Here is a 12,680-nt window from a genome sequence, read left to right on the forward strand (position 1 = left end):
CACACAGAGGCATACAAATATATTTATAAACACTCACAAAGAACTTGTATTCAAAATATACATAAAATTCCTACAAATCAGTATGAAAATGACAAAAAACAGACTAAAAAATGGATAAAAGATTTGAATAGACACTTCATAAGGGTATAGCAAATGGGCAGTATCATATGAAAAGATGCTTATATCATTACTTATCAGAAAAATGTAAATTAAAATCACAATGAAATACTATTACATACACATCAGAATGACTAAAATTAAAATGATTAACAATAGCAAGGGATGGCCAGGTTGAGAAGTAACTATATCTTGGGGTGGAGTGCAAATTAAGTCAACCACTTCCACCCCTAAGTATATATCCAGGGAAAACATGAACATACATGCCCACAAAAAAAACTTGTACAAGAGTGTTCATAGAAGGTTTATTCATAATAGTCAAACACAGGAAATAACCCATCATCATGAGAATGAATAAACAAAGTGTGGTATGGTCACACAAGGAAGCTTTCATAATGTCATCATATTCTGGCAGGGCTGCTAGACACAGAGTGATGTCTCTTCCTATGAACTCCCAAAGCAGGTCAACCGGATTTCTCTAGTGACATCTCACATTTTCTATCTTACTTATTCCTATTCTGATTTCATTTCCTTAGGGGATAACAAGTCATTTGAGGAGAGCAACTATGTCTTTTTGTCACTGTATGCCAGTAAGGTCAAGCATATTGATATATTGTAAATATCTGGTATCTGTTTTAAATTTTGAAACTAGAAATTTATCCTTCGGGAATGACTGTAAAAGGACATAAAGATCTAAACATAATGGTGTTCGTTATAGAATAATTTAGTTGGTAGTCAAAAATTAGAAACATAATAGCTAACAGTAGGCAACAGGTTAAATAAATTATGGAGAAAAGAGCTTGGGGCCCTGAGAAGGGTGATCCATCTGCATGGCCTCACACACAATTCACAAATATGCCACTATTAGGCAGGACATTTCAGCAGAAGGAAAAGAAAGGGTCCCATATCTTCAAAATCCAAGTGTATTTAATGAATAACGAGGAAACACAAACTCACCTGAACTTTAACTTTAAGATGTGTAACAAAAATTCTTTTTTCTCTCTGTATCCATTTTTTTTTTTTTAAAGAGACAGGCAGCACTGGGAAAAGAGAAGGCAATCATGAAACATCAGGATTTTCTTGGATAGCACAGTAATTTAGAAAACATCCTCCATGACCACACCCTCTCAACCAGAATAGGGGTAGAGAGGATACTGGAATAGTGTTGTCCTTCCCAGTATTTAAGAGGCCAGGGTCACTGATGTCCAGGGAGAAATCGGTCCCTAATTCACAGTAAGTTCTTGGGGCCAGAGTCCTGGAAATTCTGTGGTTATGAAACAAGTAGCTGACCTTTAGGAGCTTCCAAGGGGGGACCTTCCAGGAGGGAATCCTACTCCTGGGACCTCATCAGGTCTTCCCAGAAGCCTGCCTGGGGGCTGACTGCAGCTTCAACATATTTCAAGATCAAGTCTGTGTCATCTTGCTATGATTCTCCATTCTTCCATTGTAAGGCTCAGAATCTGACTTCCCTCTTTTATCCGCGACAGGCCCCAAGGGGCTGTGAGCGGACGGGGCGGAGGATCCGCGGAGCCTAGAGCCAGGAGTTCCAATGACAACCCATACGGCCACACAGCCTCTCACCCATAGCCACGAAGTTAAATAAGCACAATCAAGTATCGGACACACAAGCGCCGAAGCCGCGTTGGAGACACGCTGTCACAGTGTCACACACACATACAGACTCACACACGTTTCTCATTGGCACACAAATCTCTGCTGCTCACGCAGACACAAGCCTGAGACTCCGGGCTCCACACGCCCTGTCAGTTTCCAGATTGTCTTCGCCTGGAGAGCCTCTCACCCCCTCCAAAGATCCCCGTCCGGCTCTGGTCAGAAACTGTGGATGCCTCCGCTGATTTTTAAACTATGGATAGGTCCTACTCACCACGTAGGGACCACAGCTGCTCGGACACCGGAAAAGGACCCAGGGGTGGAGGGGGAATGAGATCCCGGTGGCTTCTGGGAAATGCAGTCCTTCCGGCTGGGAGCCCCAGCAGCGGTCGCCTGTGCTCGGAGTGCGCAGGCGCTGGCGCGTGTGGCGGCGCGCGGCGGAGGAGGAGCGGACCTGTGGAGGACCGTAGTCCCAGGTGTTGCTGCACCGGTGAGGGCGGCGAGTGAATGTGAGTCCAGTCCAGGTTGTAGAAAACGGAGCAAGGGCAGAGGACTCCAGAGCTTCGACCCTGCCGACGGGAAGCGGAGGTAGCGGGCTCCTGAGTACGGTGGTTCGGTGGGAGAGAGCTCTGTGAGGGGACCAGAACTTTCTGTCTTTCGCACCCGGGGCAGCACCAGCGCCTGGAGTAGAGCCGGGAGCACAGCCCGTGTTAGGTGTGCATTTGCTTTATTTTTAAAAAAGATTTTATTTATTTGAGAGTGAGAGCGCGAGCATGAGCGAGAGGAGAGGCAGAGGGCGAGAGAGAAGCCGACTCCGGCTGAGCAGGGAGCCCCAAGCGGGGCTGAATCCCGCAAGACCCGAGCTAAAGGCAGGCGCTTAACCCACTAAGCCACCCAGGCGCCCCTATGCATTTGTTTTAAAGAAACAATGACTCGGCAGGGGCAGGTGTGTTTGGGTTTTCATTATCTGTGACACTGAGGAACCCCTCGTGTGTCTGTTATCTGTGTGTGTGTGTGTGTGTGTGTGTGTGTGTGTGTGTGTGTGTGTGTTTCTGGTTGTAATTTGTTTCAGAGTTTGTTCTGTGGGTGTGATAGTGGCTTGTATTTCTGATTTTGAGGTTACAGAAAATTTATTAAGCCCTGTTTCTCCTAACACCTACATCCCCACCCCGAAATTCTTCATGCCAAGTAAGTTCTTTCCATTAAGGATGAGTCTGGGTGACTTTTGTCCAAGACTCATCCTAGGAGGGCTGGCTCGTTCATGAGACACAGTGGCAAAATGCCCACTTTTTGGAGGCACACAAAAAGTCTTGTACTTATTTATTTATTTAAGTCTTTAAAGTCAAAATTAAAACTAAACTTTTAGGTCAAAGCAAATGTTTGTCAAAGAAACATAACATTAATTTATTATTACTATACCTAAACAACCATAAAGTATAATTTTTATTCTCTTTTTTTGTATGGAAGAGAGGGCTCATGAAAGTCATAATGCAGCCTGGCATCTTAGCCAAACCAAACCAGATTTCTGTCCATCCTAATACCTCTTCCGGCTCCCCACTGGGACTTGGGAATACAACACCAGACCCTCCGACTTTAGGTGCAACTGCCTGTGAACTCTGAGCTTCTCTCATGAGGGCCTCTCCATGGCCCCAGTATGGAGTGCAACATTTCCTTCCACAGTTGTCTGACTACCTTGAAAATGAAGTTTGAACATGTGTTTCAGTCTCCTCTAAATTTTTTTCTTTCCCAGACTCTTTGGGAATAGGCAATAAAAAGTTTGGGTGCTTCTACAACTGTGTATAGGATTATATAATAGGATGCATTTTTTGAGGCTTATGAGATTATATGTTTTTATCTGTATGACTTAAAATTTATGTGATATTTTTGAAAGATATGCTTTTCTTTTTTAAAGATTTTATTAATTTATTTGACAAAGAGATCGCAAGTAGGCGGAGAAGCAGGCAGAGAGAGAGAGATGGGGAAGCAGGCTCCCTGCTGAGCAGAGAGCCGGATGTGGGGCTCGATCCCAGGACCCTGAGATCATGACCTGAGTTGAAGGCAAAGGTTTAACCCACTGAGCCACCCAGGTGCCCCAAGATATGCTTTTCTTATGTGTGCTTTCTGTAGATACTGTGAATGTGAATCCCTGTGTGAACAGACTTGTGTGAGAAGCTGCATGACTGAGCTGCATATGTGTGATTTTGATTATATGAGTATAAAACCCTGAGTTATTAAGACTCTGTGTATTTGTGAGTGACCGTAAACCTTCTTACTCTTCTCAACAATGAAATAAAGAGAGGAATGTTACACCTTTTTGGAGCAATAACTTCAAAATTTGAGTAAAAGAGGATTTGTAACTTACCTGTCCGATCATTTGGATATTTTATGTTCAGATAGATATTTTCAAGGTAAAGAATACAAATCAGCCTATCTTTCACAAATGTAGGATTCATAGTCTCATGCTCTGTATGCAAAGGGTTGCAGTTTTTGTGTCTCTCTTCTGTCCCAGAGGTAAGCTTCCATTCTCCTGGCTGTGAAGGAATTTTTATAGGTAAGTTTGAAAAGCCCTGGACTAAAGACATAATTTACACATAGAGAGGCAGTTTAGATTAGAGCATATAACTAGGAGTAAGACCAGGGAGTCATGCCCTGAATTCTGTGTCAAGCATCATTGTTACTTCTATTTTTTGAAGAGAAAACTGATTCAGAGAAGACGACCTGTTTAAGACCATTCAATTTGTTAACAGAGAACTACTTGCCATACTTCAAATTATAGGTAATTAATACATTGTTACCAGTAATCCAATGAAATGCAAAATTAGAGTTTTAGTTCCTGTGTAACGCCTTATCACAATTAAAGTATGGTAACTTTGAATGGCAAAGTAGTCATTGTCAGTGATAATAATTTTATTTTGGTGTTCTCATTTTTACATTGATTTTTAAAGTTATATTTTCTTCCATTTTTAATAAAATACTAAATACTTCAGTATGCATTTCCTGTAGGCTGTAGTTCCTGTAACGCCTGTAACTGTCCATTGTGATTTGCTTCTCTCAGACCCAATAAGTCGTAACCACCCATTGGAGATGAAAGTGGTACATCTGGAATCAAGCATTATCAGGACCAGAGTGCATAAGAAGTTCACATGAATATGTAACCCAGGCTCCATTTCATTCACCAGGGTTGCATCAGTACCTCTCCCGTAGCTCATATATGTACATATGGTCTCATGGGGGATCATTTATGACCAGCTGATAGAGGAGGAAATGTCCTGAGTTTGAGTCACATATGCATCCATTCAGTATACAAGCCAGAAATGGATGGACAGTACACTATAGCCCCATTCAGGAGTGGCCCTGAAAATTCTCCCAGTGGAGTAAGAATTTTATCAGCGTATCTGGTACTCTACTTTGTGTGAAAGGAAAAGTGACCTAAAGTTAGAATTGATATGGCTTCATGTGCAGTGGTGTATGGATTGATACACAAGATATATGGATTGATATATAAGATATCTGAGAAGAACAAGACTGGAAGATCAGGGGAAAGGAGGTCTGGGGCAGAGGAATGTGGAGAGACATGGTAGTAGGCATGAAGTGTATCTAAGCAACTTTGTATTTTACATTAATACCCACAGAGAACATGTACAGTGAATGAAACAGTACATCAGGTAGACAAAATGATGTGCTCAGTTAATATCATCCAGTCTTTGTCATTATTTTCCTAATTGTGGCACAATGGTGGCAGGGATAGAAGTTACCTATGGGCCAAACAGCATGGGCTGTCATTTACCAAAGATGGTGTAGCTATTGGTGCCACAAAATATTCAGCTTGTTAGCAAAAGAGACAAATTCAGAGTCCCAGTTATGGCACAGTCCCTCAAGGAGACCAACCAACCATTTGATGGCAAGGCAGAACTACTTCCACCCTGGACAGGAATTAACACACATTTTGATTATGGATTTACCTTTCCTGCCCACAGGGCTTCAGCTAGTACTAGCATACAAGGCTTACAGAGCTTTTGACCATTGTCATGGATCCCAATAACATTCCATCCAACCAGGAATCTACTTTGCTGCAAAGGAGATGGCAGGAGTTAGCCCAGGACCATGGTTCCATTGTATTATATATTGTAACAACAAAAAGCTGCCAACTTGATAAAGCACCAGAAGGCCTTTTGAGGACACAGCTAAAATGCCAGGTTGGAAGATATGCTTTCCTCCAGGATACAGTACATCCTTAGAATAAAAATTTAGTGAAAAATACAAATTTATAGATTCAAGAAGTTCAGTGAACTCTAAGAAGGATAAATAACAGAGCAAACTACAGGGAGACACAACATAATAAAACTGCCTTAAAGCAAATATAAAGAGAATTGTGAAAGAAGCTATATAAATAGGACACATTTATGTAAATAAGGGGGAAATGATACAAATGATTGCTGACTTGTCATTAAAAAATTGAAAGACTGAAGACAATGGTAACACAATTAAAGGGCCAAAAGAAATAAGAAAGAATACCCCCAAATTATTCATCCAGTAAAAATATCCTTCAACAATGAAAGCAAAATGAAGATACTTCTAGATTTAGAAAAAAAAGTTAAGAGAATTTATCATCAGAAGACCTTAACTATAGGGACTGCTAAAGGAATTTCTGTATGCTGGAGGGAAGATATCAAATGAAAACATAGATTGTCGTGATGAGCACTGGGTGTTATATGCAACTAATGAATCATTGAGCACTATGTCAGAAACTAATGATGTCCTATATGCTGGCTAACTGAACATAAAAGAAACAGATTGTTAGGAAGAAAAGTGTGCACAAAATAGTAAATATGTGAGCTACCTTTTTCTTTTTCAGTGTCTTTAAAACACATGACTGTTCAAACAAAACTGTAATGTTTTGTTGTGTGATTTAAAGTATATATAGGGGCACCTGGGTGGCTCAGTCATTAAGTGTCTGCCTTTGGCTCAGGTCATGATCCCAGGGTCCTGGGATCCAGCCCCACATCAGGCTCCCTGCTCAGTGGGAAGCCTGCTTCTCCCTCTCCCACTCCCCCTGCTTGTGTTCCCTCTCTTGCTGTGTCTCTCTCTGTCAAATAAATGAATAAAATATTTTGTAAAAAAGTGTATATAAATGTAACATGTAATAAGTTCAATATAAAGAATTAAAGTAAATGAAACATTACAGGCACAGCTGAGATGGACTAAGCACACTACAGCCAATCTCCCCCTTGGATTACAACCAAAACCTCTGTTTAAAATACAAAGAGCAACTACCTGAGGACTTTGAAAAGCAAATAATAGCAGGCAGATTAAGGAGAGAAATAAAAACTTGAAGATCAATTTGTACGGCATGGTGAATTTCCTTTTATTTACTTATTTATTTTACCCCTTTTATCTCCTGGTTTTGAACTGACAGTTGATGAAACTGGTAAACAACCTGGGAACAGAGAGGCAAAAATCCTGAGAGAAACTTACCTTCTGACTAGAGCACTAAAAAAGACGGCTCCTGTGACCCTGAGAATATTGGGGGGAATTCCCCTTTTCTCCTGTCCCTCTCCACCCTCATTCCTGGTGCCTGCCCAAGGCCGGTACCAGTGATGGAATTGCGCTGATGTCAGTGCATATGAAATCCTTAGTTAAAACACATTTCTCTAGATGCAGGAACTGAGAAAAGAGCTTTTGTTTTGTAGAGTGTAGGGAGGAATGGTCATTATATATCTAACTTTATTTTGCCACTGTAACCCAAGAGTGGCCCAGTAGTACAGAAATATGTGATAGGGTGGGAGGTTGAAACTCTTAGAAAATCTCATCTTTTGGGTCAAAGAAACTTGAAAGAAGGACCTTAGGATCCATAGTGTGAGAGGCGATTCAGAAGAGGACATTGCTAAAGAAGGAGATACTAAAATAAAATAAAATAAAATAAATTTTAAAAAAAGAAGGAAATACTCTGGTTCTATGGATGAACTGATACAATTTTCAGACTCACACCTATGCTGCACATTCACAGCATACGCAGAGAAGTGTAGAAAAGACATTGCTCAGAACTCAACTAATTTCTGGGGTGCCTGGGTGGCTTAGTTAAGTGTCTGATTTTGGCTCAGGTCATAATCTCAGGGTCCTGGGATGGAGCCCAGCTTCAGGCTCCACATTCAGCAGGGCGTCTACTTATCCCTCTCCCATTTGCTTGGCCCCTCTCCCTGCTCATGCTCTCTCTCTCAAATAAATAACTTTTTTTTTTTTAAGAGAACTCATTAATTTCTGGATGGCTCAATGAATGACAGACCCAAACAATATATCCAAGGTTTTAGAACCAACACATTCAGAAAGTGAGGCATAATTTGTGAACCTAACCCAGTTGATTGCCTGCTAAAACAAAAAATCAATATACTGCAGAGATTTTAATAGGAACCACAGTCTTATAATGTTATATTAAAAGTGTCTAGGATACAATCCAGAATTACTTGATACACAGAACCCAGAAAATATCTGACCAACTTCAAGGGAACAGACAACCAAGAGATGTCAACCCCTAAATATTTCAGATGTTTAATAATGCAAAGGTTATTTTGTTAAAATAATAAAGCAAGTATTATAACCATTCTCTGTGAAGTATAAGTAAATACTCTTGAAATGAATGGAAATATAAAAGTTCTTCGGAGAGAAATAGAAACTATAAAAACAACCCAATTGAAATTTTAGAACTTTAAAATAAAATTTTAAGAATTCAACCAAAGGGCATAAAAGCAGAGTAGATATGACAAACTTAGCTCAGCAAACTTTAAAAGTGATCAGTACAAAGTATCCAGTCTGAAGCAGGGAAAGAAAAATTAGAAAAAACTCCACCGAGCCTCAGTGACTTTTGGGCCAATATCAAAAGGCCTAATATTTGTGTCATATCATTGGAATTCCAGAAGGAGAGAAGAAAGAGGAATAAGAGAAATTTTGGAGAAATAATAGTTGAAAACTCCAATTTGTTAAAAGACATTTTTCAGAGTCAGAAAGCTCAGTAAAACCCAAACATGTTAAAATCAAAATTACCAGACTTTCATAGTTAAAGCATAAAAGGCCAAAGGTGAATTTTTTAAATGCTTAAAAGCATGTAGAAAAAATACTTTGCAGGTAGGAGAACAATGTTTCACATCACTGCATATTTCAGATTAGAAACCATGTATTTGAGAAGACAGTGGGACAACATCTTAAATGCACTGAAAGAAATGAATTGTCAATCCCAGAAAAAAACTCAAAAGTGAAGACAAAATAGACATTTTCAGATGAAGGAAAACTAAGAGAATTCATCACCAGCAGACCCACTCTAAATATGGAAAGGGTTCAGATGTCCATCGACATCTGATGATGGATGAATGGATAAAGAAGATATGATTTACATACACAATGGAATATTACTCAGCCATCAAAAAGAACGAAATCTTGCCATTTGCCATTATGTGGATGGAATTAGAGGGTATCATGCTGGGCAAAATGAGTCAGAGAAAGAAAAATACCATATGATTTTGATCATAAGGAATTTAAGAAACAAAACAGGTGAACATAAGGGAAGGAAAGGAAAAAAATAAGATTAAAAACAGAGAGGAAAACTATAAGAGACTCTTAACTATAGGAAACAAACTGAGGGTTGCTGGAGGGGAGATGGATGCGGGGATGGGGTAAGTGGGTGATGGACATCAAGGAGGGCACTTGATGTAATGAGCAGTGGGTGTTATATGCAACTGATGAATCACTAAATTCTACCCTTGAAACTAATACACTATATGTTACCTAAGTTGAATTTAAATAAACAATTTTTTAAAAATGAAATATTCACAAAAAAGTTATGTAGCTACTCTACCTGCAAGGAGGTGAGCATAACTCCATATCTTCTTAGTTTGGGGTACACGGTGACTTTTCTTCCAAAGAGGACATTATGGGAAGGGCAAAAGAAGAGAAACTTTATAATAGAGAAACCTGAAAAATCCTACCTTGAATGGATAATCAAGGTCAACATTAATAGTCATTAATCACGTTGATGGTGCATCCTTGCTATGATGTGAAAAAGAGGCCTTTTACTTCTGTAATAGGCTGAAAGAAAACAAAAAACCTGCCAACCAAGAATACTTTATCTGACAAGAATATCCTTCAGAGATGAAAGAGAAATAAAGACTTTCCAAGACAAAGACTGAAGGAATTCATTACCACTAGACCTGCCTTACAAAATGCTAAAAAGAGTTCTTCAAGCTCAAAGTGATGCTACCTAGTAACATATGAAAATATTCAAACACATTGGCAAAGGTAAATGTATAGTCAAATTCAGAACATTGTAACATCTTTGCACGGTGGTGTATTAACCCCTTAACTGTGGTATAAAGGTTAAAGAACAAGAGCATAAAAATAACTGTATAATTTGTTAATGAATACAAAATATAAGAGGTAAATTGTGACATTAAAACATAAAAGCAGGGGCAGGAAGGGATGAGTATTTGGGTGTGATCAAAGTTAAGTTGTTATGAGCAGAAGATAGACTGTTCGAAGATGTTTTATGTAAGCCTAATAGTAACAACAAAGAAAAGTCTATAGTTGATTTGTAAAAGATAAAGAGAAAGGAATCTGAACATACCACTGCAGAAAACCACCAATTCTTGAAAGAATATAGCAAGAGAGGAAGAAAGGAATAGCCCACTACAAAATCGCCAGAGAAATAAAATGGCATTAGTAAGTCCTTATCCTATCAGTAATTACTCTAAATGCAAATGGATTTCATTATCCACTCAGAAGGCTGAGAGAGTCCAGATGGATTTTTTTAAAAACATGCTGTGTAGGAGACTCACTTCAGCTTTAAGGACATACATAGGATTAAAATGAATGGCTGGGGAAAGATATTCCATGCAAGTGGAAACCAAAAGAGCAGGGGTAGCTATACTTATATCAGACAAAATAGACTTTAAGCCAAAACAGGAACAAGAAATAAATAAGGTCATTACATAATGAAAAAGGGGTCAATTCTTCAAGAAGATATCACAATCATAGGGGCCCCTGGGTGGCTCAGTGGGTTAAAGCCTCTGCCTTCAGCTCAGGTCATGATCCCAGGGTCCTGGGATGGAGCCCCGCATCGGGCTCTCTGCTCAGTGGGGGGCCTTCTTCCCCCTTCCCCACTGCCTGCTTCTCTGCCTACTTGTGATCTCTGTCTGTCAAATAAATAAAATCTTTTTTAAATTTAATTTCTTTTCAGTGTAACAGAATTCATTGTTTATGCACCACACCCAGTGTTCCATGCAATAAAATCTTAAAAAAAAAAAAAGATGTCACAGTCATAAATATATACACACCAAATGTTGGAGCACCTAACTATATTAGGCAAATACAGATCTGGAGAGAGAAATAGGTAACAATGCAATAATTGTAGGGGATGTCAATACTCCACTTTCAACAATGGATAGATAATCATGACAGAATATCAACAAGAAAATGTTGGATTTGAAACATATTTTAGACCATATGGACTTAGCAGATATAAGTAGAACATCCCATCCAATTGTAGCAGAATACACATTCTTCTCAGGCACACACGGAACATTCTCCAAAGTAGTTCATATGATAGACCACAAAATAAGTCTTAGTAAGTTTAATAAAAGTGAAATCATATCAAGTATCTCTTTTGACCACAATAATATGAAACTAGAAATCAGTAAGAGGTGGAAAGGTGGAAGATCTACAAATATGTGTAAATTAAACTACATACTCTTGAACAACCAATGGGTCAAAGAAGAAATCTAAAGGGAAATCAAAATATATCTTGAAACAAGTGAAAATAGAAACACACCTACTAAAACCTATGGGATGCTACAAAAGCAGTTTAAAGAGGGAAGCTTATACCAACAAATCTGTAGATTAAGAAAGTAAAAAGATCTCATACAACCTAACTTCACACCTGAAGGAACTAGAAAAAGAACAAACAGTGCAAAGTTGAAAAAAGGAGGAGAAAACAAAGGGCATAAATAAGTGAAATAGAGACCAGAAAAGCAATAGAAAATTTCAGTGAAACTAAGAGACTTTTTTTTGAAAGATAAAATTGACAAATCTTAAGATTTAGAAAAAAATACTGATACAAAGTCAAAAAGGAAAGAGTAGATGTTACAACTGATACCACAGAAATTCATAGAATCATAAGTAACTAGTATGACCTATTATATGCAAACAAATTGGTAACCCAAGAAGAAAAGGATAAATTTCTAGAAACATACAAGCTACCAAGACTGAATCAGAAAGAAATAGAAAATCTGAGCAAACCAATAACAAGTAAGGGGGGAAAAAAGGAACCTTCCCCCCCCAAATCCAACACAGCTCAGGACCAGATGGTTTTACTAGTGAAGTCTACCAAACATTTAATGAAGAAGTAACACTAATCCTTATCAAGCTTTCAAAAACTGAAGAGAGAGGATCACTTCCAAACTCATTTTATAGGGAAGACCAGCACTACCCTGATACCAAAGCCAAGTAGGGACAATACAATCACAGAAAACTACACACAAATGTTATTGATGAGTATGGATGCAAAAATTATCAATAAAATATCAACAAACCAAATTCAATAGCACTTCATAAAGATCATACACCATGACTAAGTGGGATTTATCCCTGGGATGCATGGATGGTTCAACACATGCCAATCAATAAATGTGATACACCACTTTAATTGAATGAAATGTAAAAGTCACATGGTCATCTGAAAAAAGGATCAAAAAACATTAGAAAAAATACGACATCCTTTCATGATAAAAGCTCTCAACAAATCACATATAGATGGAATATAACTCAACCTAATAGAGGCCGTATACACCAAACCCACAGCTACCATACTCAATGAAAGGTTGAAAGTTTATCCTCTAAGATTAGAAATAAAACAATGTACCTACTCTCACTATTCCTATTCAGCATAATGCTGGGACAGTCAGTCAAGA

Source organism: Martes martes (genome assembly GCF_963455335.1).
Source record: "Martes martes genome assembly, chromosome: 17".
Lineage (NCBI taxonomy): Eukaryota > Metazoa > Chordata > Mammalia > Carnivora > Mustelidae > Martes > Martes martes.